The 17,619-nt window shown below is 40.0% G+C and overlaps 1 pseudogene; it reads right to left on the reverse strand.

Annotated features, from left to right (window-relative positions):
- Window positions 1-16,344: 16,344 nt before the first annotated feature.
- Window positions 16,345-17,417, reverse strand: LOC149172439 (SKP1-like protein 1B; annotated as a pseudogene).
- Window positions 17,418-17,619: the final 202 nt, after the last annotated feature.

Below are 17,619 nucleotides of genomic sequence, written 5' to 3' on the forward strand. Positions count from 1 at the left end.
TTGTTGCATTGAATTTGTAATGGAGGTTGTCACATTGAATTTTTCAGGCCAGCATTCATAATGGCGGGCATGACGCTGATATTTTTCCCTATTTTCCCTCTGGTGGGGTGTGTCTTCTCGTTGGGTGTGTCATGCGGTTAAGAAGATTAAAATCTATTTACATTAATTAGTTTTTTTTCTTGCTCTCACATACCTATGATACACCTTGTCTAGGAAGGCAACTACTCATTACTAGAGGAAAACCTAATTATCGATTCCACAAGCTTAGCTGATTAGTATTACTCAGGGCCAGTGACCACTGCCGAGGATTTTTTTATATCACCACATTTAACCAGAGAATTGCGAGCAGCGAAGGAGCCATTTTCCTTTTTTGAAATTGCGAAAAACCCATTTTTACAGGTAATTATGGATAACCCAAAATAGCTTATCTATATGCCACTATTTTTACAGCTATTTCTCGACAAACCGAAAGAGTATTCATTTGTATGAAAAGTCTCAAAACCCAAAAGCAAATATTTAGTCATGTCAATTCTATCACCTTTTAACCTTGGTCTCAAATGGGTTTTACAATTCTTACCAACATTCAATCTCATTGTCACCATAAAGATTTATTTTTGACGATGTTGAAATTGTTGATTATCAGTTAGGTGCTCACACAGTTCATGTAACTTAGCTTCAAACATTCTTGCTAACATGCTTGCTCTCTTGATGAGATCATTATTGATTCTTGACATGACATTTAGTTTTATACCTAGTGGATTTCCTTGGGAAACACATTATGATAAAAAGTATTGTTTTTCTTCAGTAGTGTATAAATACCTAGTTGGTTTCTTAAAAAAAACATATAATGTAAAACTAAAAATAAAAATCTAGTCCACCTTGAGAAATACATCATGCAAAAAAAGGTTCAAATTGGTCTAGCTTGAGTCACTGCAGAAAAATTATTAACCTCCCCACTTGAATTCAAATCTAACTTATGACATAAATCTCTTTTTCATGTCCTAGAATTGTTATATTAATACATGTTTCCCCCCATGATACATTATTTTACCCCCTTTTTTCACCAACATGTACCTTCCTTCTGTAACCCATAATTTATCCAAAATGGATCTTGTAGGTTAGGTCGAAATTTTCTTATTGACCAAGATGGTCCCATGTAGCAAATTTGTTTTCGACTTGTGCAGAAAATGGGAGTCCCATATCATCCCGAAAATAACATCAAGTTGAAGTGTCTGTCATTTTGAATCTGGCACTTCTTATGGTTTATCATTAGGACTCCGGATGATAGAGAAATCATCTGTCAAATTTTATGAAGCATCGACGCAAAAGAGGCCTGGCTAGTCATATGGTGTTTCCATCACTTGACATGGTATTTCCATTGCTTGACACGTGCCATCAAGTCGAATCCTATCTCACGTGTACATTTGTAGATTGAAACGTATATTTGGGTTTATAATTCATAGCATGGGCAGATGATTTTTAAGTATGTCATGGAACAAAGTTTTGTTAGAAAACCACGTTATACATAGATGGTGCGGAACAATACACTTGTGGCCTAGTCAGCATGAAGCCAACGATCTAGCAAAGACGGAGGTGGCACAGTGCAGGTCCACATGCTAGATGCTAAAGGTCGGGATTTCTTCATTTACTGCTGAGGATCAGTTAATGATCGATTCAGTCATCCCATGGCTAACTGTAGTAGCAACAACAACGGTCGTGGCAGTAACCGAGAATCACAGAAAGAGTCTTGGGCATGGAAGAAGGGGCCAGCCCGACCATCGTCGATGCTCAAGCCTTACCATTACCCCTCTATGCAAGGCCACTTGGCGGAGTGGGCACGCTCAGGCAATGCGTGATTGTTGAAGTGGATGCAATGGTGACATTGTAGAAAATTTGAACCGTTGCGTTCTCAGATCCTTACACCCCCTCGATCCATGTCCCTCTTTTCACCACTGCATGAGATATACACTTGACTGTATGTGCTTAATCATTCAACACTGATTTGTTGACTGACGCAGGAGAAGGTGATAGGGTTGCAACAAATTCATCAACGAATATTCAGCGAACACTAGAACACATGCCTGCACCGTCAACCGGCAAGTTGCAACTAGAGCCCGGCGCCGGCAACCGGCCCAAAGAACCGCGGTAATAGGTAACCAGAATTTTCACATTTGGTTTGCCAACAATTAGAAAATAATAAATATGTCTCCAAAATCCTCTCACGTGATTGGATAATAATTAGTAAAAAATAAACGAATCATACATAATTCCAAAATAATTTTGATAACTTAGTTAACCATGAGTAATATTGATCCATATTAAAATAATGCAATCATAGTTGTGTTACAACATCAATTCGAGTTTCCAACCATCGCAAGGTTCCACTAGCTCAAGGTTCTACTGTCAACTCATGGTTTTGGGAGTTGCGGCAGTGGGTTGCAACGTAATTCCTAAGTTACAACAATGGTGTGAATTGAAGTTATAGCAATCACATGAATCAGAGTTGCAACAATGAAAGTTATCACAAATACGTGAATTGGAGTTGCCACAATAGTGACAACATGAATTGTATTTGTGGCAATGGGAGTTGCAACAACATCGTGAAATAGAGTTGCAACAGTGGGAGTTGCAACAACATCGTGAAATAGAGTTGCAACAGTGGGAGTTGCAGCAACATTGTGAATTGGAGTTGCAACAATGGGAGTTGCAGCAATGACATGAATTATAGTTGTAGCAATAGAGTTCAGAGTTGTAGCAACAACATGAATTATAGTTGTAGTAATAGAGTTCGGAGTTTGCCCAACAACATGAATTATAGTTGTAGCAATAGGGTTCAGAGTTGCAACAACTATAAATAGAACATCCCCTATGAAATATGATACCTTTTTAATGTGTAATCATAAAATCATGTAAAATACCAAGGAAATGCAACGGAAAACACCTTATGTCTAAATTTCACATACAAACATTAGAATGGACTAATATATAGTCATAGGAAAGTGAAAAGGAATTAATAATAGGGAAAAGAGTGTATAGAAATATGTCCATTACGAGACCTGTCATCTCTCCCTAGTAAAAATGTTGCATGTCCTCATGCAATGTAATACCTCTTATTAGCCATACTGGGGGGACACTTCTTTTGCCCATTGAAAACCTATCCCTATTGTGAAAAAATTTCATTTCCCTCAAATTCTTGTTGGGAATTGTTATATAGAATCTTTGAAACTTCAAAATTAACATCCTGGAACAAATTTAATGAGATTATAACAACCATCTATAAGGAGTTGCATTGACAGTGTTGTAGGAATTGTGGAAAACTTCTTTTATCCATTATCTACAAAGTAATTTAGTATAAAGTTCTGCAAGCATAATTATCGTATTTTATTATTTTCCCTCAAAACAAGTCATAACCATCCGGTGCACAAATTTTGAGATATAGACAAACCCTTCCTTGCACATAAAAAGTATAGTAGCAGCAATATTGTTATAAGAGTAGTAACAACAACATCCTAATAGCTAAATTCTTGTGACATGATGATGTTTCATTTCCTATTCTTAGTTTTGTGTAGCAAGAATAGGTCGTATTTATTTTATTATTATTGTCAAATGTCCTTGTCGTTGCTTGCATATTAAACACACTAATAAGTTGGATATGCTACTTAAAATGGTAGATTTGAAAATGATCATGGACAAACAAGAGATATATCGCATTTATAAATGTGGGTTCTCCCTTTCATCTGGTTAATTTTCCATTGTTGGTTAAATTGGAGCAACAACATCTTATCTTTATGGCTACTAGTCCTTGTGTGGTAGTAGCAAGACCTTTTATTGTTATTACTACTAGTTCTTGTGTGGAACCAATAAATACTTTTATCGTTCTTACTATGGGTTCTTGTGTGGTTGCAACAAATTATTTTACTGTTGAAAATTTTGAACCCTTGTCATGTATGAATATTGGAGTGGAGATTGATAAGAATGGTGAGGGAATGTTATAGAATGAAAAGGTAATGATACCTCACAAACTGAAGAGAGTGTCAACCTTTGAGAAAGGAAATGGAAATGGATGAGGAATTAGGATGGAATTATAAGTGTCTTTCCAAATACAAATCCATGGCATTGAATGAACTTAGCTTAAATAAAGGAAAAAGAACCGGCTGATAGGAATTGTAGTAATTGAAGTAGAACCTATGATGGCACTTGTAACAATAGCAACTCCTGTAATAATCTACATGGAAATTTACAACAATTGTATATGATCGTGATCTATTTTTAACTGAAAAATGAAAGTTATTAGAAAGTCTTGAAACCATCTCCAAATAGAAGTTCTTGTTATTATGAATCAAACAATGTTCGTTTAACCTCAATTCAACACTGTATACTCAAGTTACCTTGTGATGATCATTTAGTGAAACAACTAAAATTGAGAAGGGCAGCGGACTCAGATTTTGTATTGTTGAGTTAGCAAGGTAACTCTGTAGGGTACGACCCAGTGACAAGTTAGAACATGGCAAGTTTTGGTTCACTGGTTTTTGGGCGTATCTGATTGGTTCATGCTTAATTGAAGTGGACCAATGAATGGGTGCCACATGGCCTAGTCCTGGGTTGCCATTTGGCAGCCCAACGTCACTTAAAAATTTGGTGTGGGTCAGTCGAAGGCCCAACCATATTTAGACCCCTCACCTCCTAGCTATCATTCTAGCGCTCTACCAACTCTGCTCACTGTGGTGCTTGTTATATTATGGGTAGAACCAATACTTGAAACTTTATGTCTCCATCATTTGGAAAGAGGGGTCAGGATGCTAGTCCCAACCCCCGGTCACTTTATTTCCACACAACCCTTGGCTGAGTTTTGGAAGGAGCTCACCAAAGAGGGTTTTCGTAATGACCCTTAGCCCTCGGTCGTGTCCACCACATGCAACCATGACACTGAGCAAAAGGAGCTATCGATGGTGGGGCTAGGGAAACGCCCTAATCCTTTGTCTGATGCACACCCATAGGACCATCGTTTGTAGGTTTAGGTGCCAATGATAGGAGATTGAGGCAAGGGGCCAGCCCCAACTCCTATGGACCATTACGTCACTGCACGCCAGGAGATACGGAGCTCGATGGGAAGACTAGGCTATTAGTCCGACCCTCAGTTTGATGGCGCTAATATGACCACATGTATGACATTGAGGGGATTAAGTGGCAGGGGTAGGCATTAAGGCAGAACCCTCAGCCCTGTGTGCCAATATGACTGCAATTTTTGGACTTGTGGGGTGGTTGGAAAATTTAATCATCCAACAGAATGCATTGGTGGAAAGCGAAATTGTCGCTCATTTAACAAATTTTGGGGGGAAATTGTAGAACAGTTACACATAAGGTCCAATTTGTAGGATGATTGACAGTCTTGTTCACGATAGAGGTGAAGAGCTCATAGATTTTAGAGTTTTAGGCCAAATTGAGCTCAGAAAGAGTCCACTTAGCATTTTCTCGATGTTTTGAATCCATTGGTGACCTCTAATGTCTAATTTAGGCACATCTAAGTAGCCTTTGTGCATGCTTTAGAATAAAGGTGTATTGATCAGTCAAGGTTTGGAAGAATTTCTGTAAGGTATTTGGGCTTGGAGAACACCTTGTAGGGGTATTCTCACCTTCATAAGTCTACTGCAACAATTGTAACTTATAGGGTTCAGCTCAGGTTTAACTTCTCTCAACATCAAGTTTTATTTATGTGCTTCAATGTGGAATTGAAGCGTTCACATGCTCTTTTTAACTCATTTCATTTGGAGTATGTCATATTTGTAGGAGTAACTCTTTTTAAGAGAGAAAGGTCCAAACCAGAAATATAAAATTAGAATAATGCAACAACCTCCCCTCCATACCACTACCCTAGACTCTAGAATGATATTTGTTGCTTTGCATAAAATATTTGCAGAACAAGAGTTCATGTGCGTCTTTTTTGACTTATGCAGTCACCGCTTGCGCTTTCTCCATATGAACGTAGAAACAAACATTCCACTTATATAATATTCATCTGGAAAACGATAGTTATTCGGACACGAATAACTATATTCTCCGTTCCCTGAGAACGAGTATTTCATAATTAAGGTTGAGATCTTGGTGATTGGCATTTCAACATCTTTTTCCTTTTCTTCTTGTTTAAAATGTACTGCGTTTCTAATCATTTTTTGTTCTCTGCATTTTGATAAAGGTTTTCTAATATTTTCTTTCCATTGTTGTGATTTTTATATTGATTGGCGAATGTTTTCTAAAAATGATATTGCAATTACAGAAAAAAGGCAAGCAGATTATAATTTATTTAAAAATAGGTTTTCTAATATTTTCTTTCCATTGTTGTGATTTTTATATTGATTGGTTCTAAAAATGATATGACAATTACAGAAAAAAGGCAAGCAGATAATAGTTGGTTCAATGGTTGGATTTTGAATTGCCCGGATTTGAGCAGATAATGTACCGATGATGGTTGGTAAGGCGTTTATGAGCCTCCACGGAGGGTTGGTAAATATCATTAGAGATGGGATGCATGTAACATGCGGTCGACAGAGGTCGATTGAAATACCTGTTTCGCCGCTGTTCAGGGGGATCACCTTCTGTAACCTCTGTTCGCCGGAGCTCCACAGTGAATTTGTTCAATGGTTGGATTTTAAATTGCTCAAATACTGTTCGCGGGAGCTCCACAGTGAATTTGTTCAATGGTTGGATTTTAAATTGCCCAGATTTGAGCAGATAATGTATCGATGATGGTTGGTAAGGCGTTTATGAGCCTCCACGGAGGGTTGGTAAATGTCATTAATACACCAAAGTGGAGGCGGGCAGCTTGGCTGGCAGGAACAGGGCAGACGGCAGAGTCGCCGGAGTTGGGTGACCCGTATTCGCCCGAGGTTGGAGATGGGATGCATGCAACATGCGGCATGATCCGAGATGCGATGACGTCAACCGGGGCTGTCACGAAGGTGTAAGGACATAGTATTTATAACGGTACAGGGTAGGAAATAGGAACTGCCGGATCTGACACCCCTCCTCGAGGCCTCCACCAAACTTACTAATCACAATGTCTTCAAAAAGCCTTCATCCAACCACTCAGGAGAGGGGATGGCAGGATAAACCGTTGAATATCAACCAAGCAACACCTCTGTAGCAGGCCTGGAATTTCAAATTCTTTTTGTCTGTGAAATTAAAATTTGATGACATTTTTGTATTTTTTTACCTTTCGTTTTTGGTTTTTACTAAATATGTGAGTCACTGAAAACTCTATTTTAATCATTTTTGTAAATTTATTCCACAGTGCACAATAAGTCATCAAATGGAGGGATTTTTCTCCCGTTTCATTGAGAGAATCACTTATGCAGCGCCTGCATTCAATTATCAGGGGATTATTCTATAGCCATGGTCTGCCATTAGCAAATAGAAAGATTAATGATGGCAGGTCGTCGGTTCTATTGGTTCATGTTTACAATCAAAATTTGTAGAATAACAAGATAGAGGATGGGGATCTGGAGAAGAGGGTTTCGGGTGAAACCAGGTAACAGTTCACGGGTAGGTAGCTGTGCAGGCGTCTGTCCGCTTACAGTCTGAAGGCGCAGGGTATCGACATTTCCGGGTGACTGGCATCTGGAGGTTGGAGTGCATTTGGTTTTGATGCAAGCGACTGCAGTCCAAAGGAAATCATTACAGTTACAGCATCTCCATTTTTACATCCCGTTTTTATCATCAAGATTAGGGTAAAGGTTGTGTCTCTCTGACCGTTTTTGTTGTCGTTTTCTTTGAATCAGTTACCCTAACTATGGTTAATCCCAAGGAGTTGGTGGACCTGGACCCGGAAATAGGGGACATACTCTCAATGTGGGGTATGGAACCAATAACACAGAATGTGAAACAATATTTTGGGGCTTTTGAACAGTCGAGGTTTGAGTCCTTCGTTCAGCAAGATAAGCCAGCTTTTCTGCATCAGAGTAAAGACCATGGCAGAGAAGGCTCTAGAAAACGAAATCAGGTTTCCCATTTTCAAGTGATAAGGGAAGATCCGGTTGATGGTCCGTCAGAAGGTGCCCTTTTTTCTTGTCCCAGGGGCATTGCAGAATCAAGGGGGTTTTTTCCATCTAGGGGATCCGAAGATATCTCACATTTGGGGCCCTCTTCAGGGCTTGGCACTACTAGGGTTTCCGGTGGCTCTCCTCCGTCATCCAGGGTCTCCTTGCAAAAAGATGCACCATTGCCAAAAGGGAACTTTGTAGGTGGTTTCGCGGGCCTTTCCGACAGTCTAGCAGGAGAAAGAGGAGGTCTCAAGGGTGCGGGGGTAAGCCATCTCTTCTCAGAGACTACAGACCCTGTTTTCTCGCACCATGTCCAGTCTCAACCGGAGGAAGATGTCCATGAGGAGCCGGTACAGGAGGAACCTGAGTGGACCGACGGCCGTGGGGAAAACAGGGCTTGTGCGGAAGGTATAAGGAATATAGGGGAAAAAAGAAAACCACAAAGGCATATTGGATCTCAGGAGATTGTAGGGAACGTGGTCCTAGGCATGGAGGTATCCATAGAAGAATCCCTAGCTATTGCAGAATGTACACTTGTTGGAAGGGTAAGAGGAAAGAAATTCTCGTCGGAATTTCTTCAATCATGGGGAGAAAATTGTTTTGTCACGGATAGACCCTTTCATTTCGAGGCACAATGTCTAGCGAAAGGTTGGTTCAAGCTCAGTTTTGAGGACAAGGAGTCGGCAGAATGGGTTTTTGAACGGAATTGGGCCATTGGGCACATCCCGGTTCTGTTGAAGAGATGGAACCCTCTTTTTGATGCTATCAAAGAGAGGACTGATGAGTTCCCGGTCTGGGTGAGAGCTCCGGGTCTTCCCTCATTCCTTTGGACAGAGACGGTGTTCAAAACCATAGGGAACAGGCTGGGATCATTCCTTGAAGCAGATATGTCCTTTTTGGAGACAAAAAACAGAGCAATGGCACGCATCTTAGTAAGCTTAAATCCGAGCAGAGGTCTGGCCCAAAAAATCAATTTACAGTATAAAGATTATGTGTTCGAGCAGTTGTTGGATTATGAGCACTTGCCGTTTAGGTGCCATCGCTGTCATGATTACGGGCACCTTGCAAAGGACTGTCCACTGTTTAAAAGAAGGAGGCGCTTTCGGAGGAATCCAGTCTTCAAAGCACCAGTACACTATCCGCCTCAAGCGCCTCAGGAGAATGAAGATATAGTAAAGCAGACATCAGTAGCAATGGAGACCGAGGAACCTCTAAAAGAGCAAATTTCCGAAGACCCCCATGTTGAAAAAGCTGCACAATCTTCTGAAATGCAACCGGTGGATGCAGAGGAGGAGAATGCAAAGGAGGCGCCCGCAGACAAAAGGCCAACCAGCGATCCAGAAACTGGTATGTGCTCAGGTCCCTCCCTTTCTCCTATCAAAAATCCTGAGCATGTTTCTGTATCAATGTATGGCTCGCCTTCAATATCTCCCTTACATATCAATGTTATAAACGAAATTATGGAAAATGTAAAGTCCTCTCCAGATGTAGACTCTTCATTGGCTGCCATGCCGTCCCTGGAGCTGAATTCTGTTGATATGTGGCCCCCTCTTGCCTCCCCTGTCCCTCACACTCCATGCCCTTACAATCTTAGATCTATGGGAGGGAAGACCGGGCAATCGAATGCAATAGGTGGTCTAGGTCAGTCTTCTTCTCAGAGTTATGTCAAAAATAAGAGAGGACGAAAGTCAGACCTTTCCAAGGCAAAGCTTAAAGCCAAACTGGATGTAGCAGACGGGAAACAATTCTCAATCCCTGGGGTTCTTAGAGCAGCACAACCCCCTGTCTCTGTTACAAAATGATTTTGTCATCATGGAATTGCAGAGGTTTGGCCAGTAAACCTAAAAAACTGGCCTTAAAAGACTGGATTCTAAATTCAAAAGTGGACATTCTATTTCTGCAAGAAACCTTGGGGAAGGCTACTGAAGTAGAATCAATGTTAAAGGCTCTTCTGCCAGGCTGGTCTTTTTCTGCAATTGACTCCTCAGGACACTCGGGGGGTCTTGCAATTGGGTATAGAGACAGTCGTATTAAGGTCATAAATCAATGGGGGATGAAGCAAGTTATGGGCATGGAGGTTATGTCCCCTGATTTCATCTATCCCATTTCTATTATAAACATATATGGCCCATGTCAAGGAAGGGAGCTTTTTTGGGAAGAATTGATGTCAAATCCTCTGATGAAGTCCTCCTTGTCAATTGTGGGGGGTGATCTAAATTTTTCCATTGGCAGAGCTGAAGCATGGGGTCCTTCAGCTAGGGAAGACCTTCTGTCAGACTTCTTTCTCAACCTTTTTCTGGAAAATAATCTTATTGACCCTGTCCCGGTCAATCTTAAGCCTACATGGAGGAACAGAAGAGCTGGGGAGGACCGGATCGCCAAAAGATTAGATCGTTTTCTGTTATCAGAGGACTTAATCTCAAAAGCCCCTTTATTCAGACAGTGGGTCGAGGAAATTGGCAACTCAGACCATTTCCCTATTTTCCTTGATCTCTCTTTCCCTCCCCCAAAACCTCCTTCCCCCTTTAAATTCAATCCTTCTTGGCTTCAAGACCCATCCTACATCAATCTTTTCAAGGAAACGTGGCACCATCCGGAAAGAAATTCAAGAGAGAACAAGAGCTTCCTGTTCATGGAGAATCTCAAATGTTTGAAAAAAGCAACAATAACATGGGCAAAGAACAGGAAACTAAAACAGAATGAAGAATTGGCTGGAATTAGGGAGGAGCTGAAGTTGCTGGAGAATCCTGAGGAAGAGGGATATTACTCTCAGGCTTCAAAGGACAGAATTCTTCACCTGGAAAAGCTTCAAAACAAAATCCTCATGGACAAGGAAGAAGAATGGAGGCTTAAGAGTAGGGCAATCTGGCTAAAATCAGGGGATGAAAATACCAGATTTTTTCATAATTTTGCCAAAGGAAGAAAATCTGCAAATACTATTTGGAGACTTAAAGATGAAGAAGGTAGGGAGGTAAGTTCTTTCTCAGAACTCTCTGGTCTAGGACTGAGGCACTTCCAGGACATTTTCTCAGACCCAGGAGAGGCTACCATAGCAGAAGTCATAAGAACAGCTCAATGTTTTCCCAGGTTTGTTGGAGAGGATGAAGCAGAAGAGTTATCAACCCCGGTTTCTAAGGAGGAGGTTGAAGCTGCTATGAAGTGCATGGCCAAAGACAAAAGTCCAGGTCCTGATGGATGGACTATTGAACTTTTTCTATCTTTTTTCGACCTAATAGGTTCGGAAATTACTGATGTTGTAGAAGAATCTAGACAGAAAGGAGAAATCTATAGACCTTTCAATTCTACATTTATAGCCCTGATTCCGAAGAAGGATGATCCGGAGAGTTTTGAAGACTTCAGACCAATCTCCCTGTGTAATTGCATATACAAGATCATTGCAAAGGTAATAGCTATCCGAATTGTTCCCATTCTTTCAAGAAATATATCAATGGAACAATTCGGTTTTTTGGATGGAAGACAAATTCACGAAGCTATTGGAGTAGCACAGGAGGTAATTCACAGTGTCAAACAAAAGAAGAAGAAGGGAGTTGTTCTTAAAATAGACCTTTCCAAAGCTTATGATCGAATAAGCTGGCTCTATCTCCGGATGTTGCTCACCCACCTGGGTTTCAATTACTCCTTTATTAGCTGGATTATGGGTTGTATCACAAATGTTAGCTTTGCAGTTCTGATCAACGGAGCTGCCTCCCCTTTCTTCAACAGTCAAAGAGGTCTCAGGCAAGGCTGCCCTTTATCCCCCCTCTTGTTTCTCCTTGTGGCAGAAGGGCTAAGCAGACTGATTCATAAAGCAAGAAGAGAGGAGAAGGTAAAAGGTATTGAGGTAGCAATAAATCTCTTCATATCCCATCTGCTTTTTGTTGATGATATCTTGATTTTCTCCAATGGTTCCTTCAATGAACTTAAGGAGTTTAAATGCATTTTTGATCTATTTTTGAAAGCCACAGGAATGCAGATAAACTCTAGAAAATCTCAAGTCTGTGTGGCAGCTTTTAACAGAAGAGAAAGATCCTGGATGGAAAATCTCTTTCCTTTTCAACTCCAGCCTCTGGACTCTCCTTTCAAATATCTGGGTTTTTGGCTGAAGCCGACAGCTTATAAAAAAGAGGATTGGAACTGGCTCATAGCAAAGATAGAAGCCAGAATTTCCCATTGGAGCTTCAAGTGGCTCTCAAGAGCTGGCAGATTGACTCTAATAAAATCTGTCTTGCTTGCCATTCCTGTATACTGGGCAGCTTTAACTTGGATCCCCAAAGGAGTGTTGGAGAAAATCAGAAAAATCTGCAGTAGATTTCTTTGGGCAGGTTCAAAAGAATCCTCTGCACTACCTTGGGTGGCATGGGACAAAGTGGCTAGACCAAAAGAATGGGGAGGCTGGGGAATAAAAAGGCTTCCTGAATTCAGCCTTTCTCTAGCAGCTAAATCAGGATGGAGACTTGTCACTATGGAGAATCTCTGGACAAAGGTGGTAAAAAGGAAGTACATTGATCCAACTCCCTTAGATGATTGGATTCGAAGCCAAGACAAGAAAATAAAGAATACCTCAGTCATCTGGAAGGCCACGGTGGAGGCTTTCTCTGTGATTGAGCAAGGTTTGGCATGGAAAGTGGGAGATGGAAGACAAATCAGAATTGGCAGAGACCCATGGGTTGGATGCAATGAAGCCTATGCCCTGTCACCTGGCCTTCTCAGACATCTTAATAACAAAGGTATTACAAATCTAAATCAGGTGGAGAAAGTTGGGCATTCTACAATTTGGGGCCAGGCTTGGAAGAATGATGAAGACTTAGATTTGAATATCAGGTGGAAGAACGAGTGGGCTTCCTACATCCAAGAACTGCATCGCACAAATGTCAGACTAAAAGATGAACCAGATCATCTAATATGGGCGCAAGGCAAAACAGGAGATTACTCCCCAAAAGATGGGTATACTTTCTTAATGGCAAAGAAAGGATGGGGAGTCCCAGACTGGTGGGCGAAAAACATATGGGAATTAAAATGCCCAGCTAAGGCCAGGATCTTTTTATGGTGCATTCTAAAAAGAAAAGTCCCTACCTGGGACATTCTACAAGCCAGATATCTTGTTGGGCCTGGGAGGTGCCCCTTATGCAAGTCAGAAGAGGAATCAATCAATCATCTCTTCACAGCATGTACAGTCACAAAAATAATATGGAAGGAGGTAACCTGTTTACTTAAGGTAAAAGCTCAGTGGGGTTTAGATCCTCTGGAGGAGTCTTGGAGGAAGTGGTGGAATTCCTATCCGGAGGGAAACATGAGGAATTTGCCCCTTATTTTCTTTTGGGGAGTATGGCTAGCAAGAAATAAAGCACTGTTTCAAGACAAGGATTTTCTCACAGCCACCATTGCTATAAACTGTGCTGCCATCTACTCTGCCATCCCGCTCCCTGCTCCCAAAGATACTCAAAAGAAACAAAAGCCTGTCTCTTTAATGGAGGGCATTCCTTGGGCATTCTTTGATGGAGCATCTCAGAATAACAAAGCTGGGGCCGGCATATGCATTCACTTAAACCATGATCATACTCTAAAGGCTTCGGTAGGGCTAGGTCCTGGTACTAACAACTATGCTGAGCTATCTGCTTTGCGCTTTCTCCTCTGCTGGTTACTTCAAAGAAAAATCTACACAATTCAAATTTTTGGAGATTCTCAGAATGTCATCAATTGGGTTACTGGAAATGCATCCTGTAAAAATCAGATCCTGAAGACTATTGTAGAAGAAATCATGTTTTTAAAGACATCATTTAACAGTATATATTTTCACCATATCTACAGGGAGAAGAACATGGAAGCAGACCAGCTTTCTAAGGCTGGTCTACAGCAAGATCTGGGCGCATGGACAATAGCAGAATCCAGACAGGGGCAGGACTTTTCCTCACATCAGGCTCCTTTTAATCCACCTCTTTGATCGAGGAATCTTCACTTTTTTGGTAGCAGTTTCCGCAGGCTAAAGATTTTTTGTACACAGTTCTCAGTAGTTTTGTTTTCACGCTTTTGTTTATATACAGTTAGCACTACAAACAATCAAAATCCCTCTCTGTATAGTTTTCAGTTTTTTCTCAATGACTCTTGATATATCTTTTTGATTGGGGTTGTTTTCCTTTTCAAAGGAGACCCCGGGGTTCGCATGTTTCCACAGGTTTATGTTTTTAAAAGCCTCCCGTAGGGAGGAAGATCATACTTGCTTCTGCTAGCAAGCTACAGGAAGGTCAATTCGCAGTTTTTGGACAGTTTTATAAGCTCTGGTTTTTATTCTCAGATGTACAAATTGCTCCCGGGGTTCGCTTGATCTACTGGTATATGTTTTTAACAGCATCCTGTTGGGAGGAAGACCTTTCATGCTTCTCCAGCAAGCTACAGGAAAGTCTTTCCGCTGTATTTGGACAGAGCTATAAGTTCTGGTTTTTACTTCTCAGCTGTACAAATTGCGCATTTGGGTGCGTCAGGCCTGCAAAAGATATAATCAGTATGTAAACTTTTTAGATGATCAATAAAAAGTTTATGCTTTTTTCCTCGGAAAAAAAAAAAAAAAGTCATCAAATGGAGGCTGATAATCACTGTTGTTTATAATGATTCTTGTTAGATTGAAATTGCAAATGTGTAATCTATCAGATTTATAACTCAAATTTATAGTAAAGCCATTTAAACAATAAAATCTTTGAAAAAAACTTACAATCCATAGACAATAAATAAATTATCTAGTGAAATTATAAATAAAATAAATCTTAGACCTATACGTCCAACCAAACTTGAGATCTGCATAGTGACCATGGCAGGAGAAAGGGGTAATGAATCTCAACTTCCTTAAGAAACCTCTTCCCCATTATAGTTTAAAAAATCAAATCTTCGGGCCCATGCCCTGCAACCGACCTAATAAACAAAAGAAATCACGCGGTAGGTGTTTGATCTCCGTGTTCTGTGTGACAGGACAAGATTCTAACATTGATACTTGAATATATCTCTATATCGCAAACCGTCTCTCATTCCAAGAATCCTCTAATAGGGTTTAACTGTATGCCTTATCTTAATGTGGCATAATCATGGTTTTGCAAAATTCTAATTGCTTGTGGTTTCCACATCTCATGGATGAATGCAGGGAACCGAGGTCAGTTGCTTCCTTGCGCTTCCTTGCACCGGATAACGCATTTTAGTTTAATTCCATTATAAATTCTGGAATATTTCAAAAAACATTAATGCATATAAGTTAATTTAATAGTTTTTTTTCAAATAACATTCTTATACACAAAAAAATCTATATAAATTTATATATCAATTTCAATGCATATTTATGACTATTAAATCACATCATATTTATTGGAATGGGTGGTTTAATTAATAGATAAAATGGTTTTTTTTTAATTTTGTTCAAATTTTAAAGATATTTTTTAAAATTATAAGTGGCATTTTTTAAATATTTTTTTTAATTTTGTCTATAATTTGGAAGAGATTTTTTCCCTGCCCTCAAATACGTTCTTAAATAAAAAAATACGTCCTGTGGGACGTCAAATTCCAGACCTGCTCAGCAGGGACCAGCGGGAGGACCAGGGCTCAGCAATCCGCCCCAAACACGTGCAAACCAAAAACTAAGAAATACCAACACTAGAAATCAAAGTCCCTGAAATAGCTGCGTACAGGGTGTATATGCAAGAGCATGTCCTCATTTGCAACTTTATGAGCTTTTCGCAGGAAAAGAAGGCTCTCAACTGGTGGATACAACAAACATGGCGCCTAGCAAAAGAAAGCATCAAGCTGCGGCGATCCAAACCAAATTGCATTTTCGTCAGTCCCCACCTTCACCTTCTAAATTACTATAGTAAAACATATACAAGCATGCCACACAGTTGGACCCATTCATTCGTGCAATAATCCTCTAAACTGAGGCAATTCATTCGTGCAATAATACTCTAAACTCGGCGCATTCATTCGTGCAATACAAGGAAATCAAAAATGAAAAAGCCATGCAGTGTACATAGATTCAAAAAAATTCAAAATGTTAAAACCAGTGCACATAGATTCAAAAAAATTCAAAACGTTAAAACCATGCAATTGGAGCCCATTTCACTACACAGTTGACAGAATAGTTGCAATATTTATTAGAAATTGGACAAGCCCAATACTACTGAAGGAGTTGCTCCGAGATCTTTACAAAATTATTCAACCAGAACAAACCATTGGCCTTAAAGTTTCAAAGCCGGTCCAGTATTAGAAATTGACGAATCCAAACAAGAAAAAGTATACCACTAATAGTTTCGACTACAATAAAAGCAAACACCAATTCCCTAGAATCATTCAAAGGCCCACTGATTTTCACGCCTGACCTCCTCCTCCTCTTCAGGAGTAAAATCATTCCTTATGTTGAAAGTTCTACGTATTTCTTCTGGCGTTTTCCCTTTTATCATGTCGGCAACAGTCTGACATGCAAGATCTAGCAGATTTTTTATGTTTAGGTAATTAGCAGCCTGCAAAAACCCGGAAAGCTTAATAAGTCAAAATTTCTGTAAAATATACAAATGTATCTTTTTTTCAGAAGATATATTATATTGAGGAAATACAAAATGGACATGATAGATCTGAAAATATCGATGGATGATCATCTGAAAAGAGAGACAGACATAGAAGATCTGTTGAAACTGATAGATTTGCAGCATGGATCGCGTGTGAAAAAACTGATAGTCAAAATATATAGCATCTGAGGATGAAGAGAGAATCAAATTTGCAGCATGGATCGCGTGTGAAAAAACTGATAGTCAAAATATATAGCATCTGAAGATGAAGAGAGAGACTCAAAAGGGCTGCGAGCATTACTAAAGACCAAGATATTGCAGAACAATTACATGGAATGAGACTACACAGAGATTTCTAGCATTGAAGGATCTCAGAAATTAAAAAAACAATTAGTTGATGGAACATTGATTTACTGGAGAAGCCATCGGTAACTGTACTCAGAGGTTCCAAACAATTTGGTTGGGGTAATTCAGGTAGATTAGACCCCTCAAAACAACAAATAAGAAAAGCGATAGTTTGGTTCAAAGAATACCAAATAAGAGTTTCTGACAGAATACCAGGATAAGGTCGAATAAAGTCGCCTGATCGACTTTTACGAATTCTCCATCCCAAGTCTTGATTTCGTCCGCCGATTTCTCAGTCTTGAGTATCGACATGGTACTTGCAGTATTGGATGACCTTCGAGAGTATCGCACTAGAAACGTTTGGCAGCGGAATAGCATTGGCGGTGCCAGTGTCCTCGATCATGTACTTGATGGTCTGAGATTCAAATGCCACAGCCTCAGTGACATCAAACAATTCGCCATCTGAGCTCTTCAAACTCACCTTGCTTTCCGAGGCCATGGCTCCCCAACTAAAAAGTTGATCCGAATCGAATAAAAGATGATCTGAATAAAAAGAAAGGACTGAATTTCTGTGTATAAGCGAAGAGAACTCCAGAAAGTATGAACGAACTTTTGCTCGATCAATATGAGATGAGCGATATGTGGTAAGGGCAATATATTTATAGCCTGATTGATTACCCAAATAACCATGCCATGTGCCA

This window comes from Pinus tabuliformis, chromosome 4_2, assembly GCF_031772625.1.
Source record: "Pinus tabuliformis cultivar Carrire ecotype Pingquan chromosome 4_2, CPIR1, whole genome shotgun sequence".
Taxonomy (NCBI): domain Eukaryota; kingdom Viridiplantae; phylum Streptophyta; class Pinopsida; order Pinales; family Pinaceae; genus Pinus; species Pinus tabuliformis.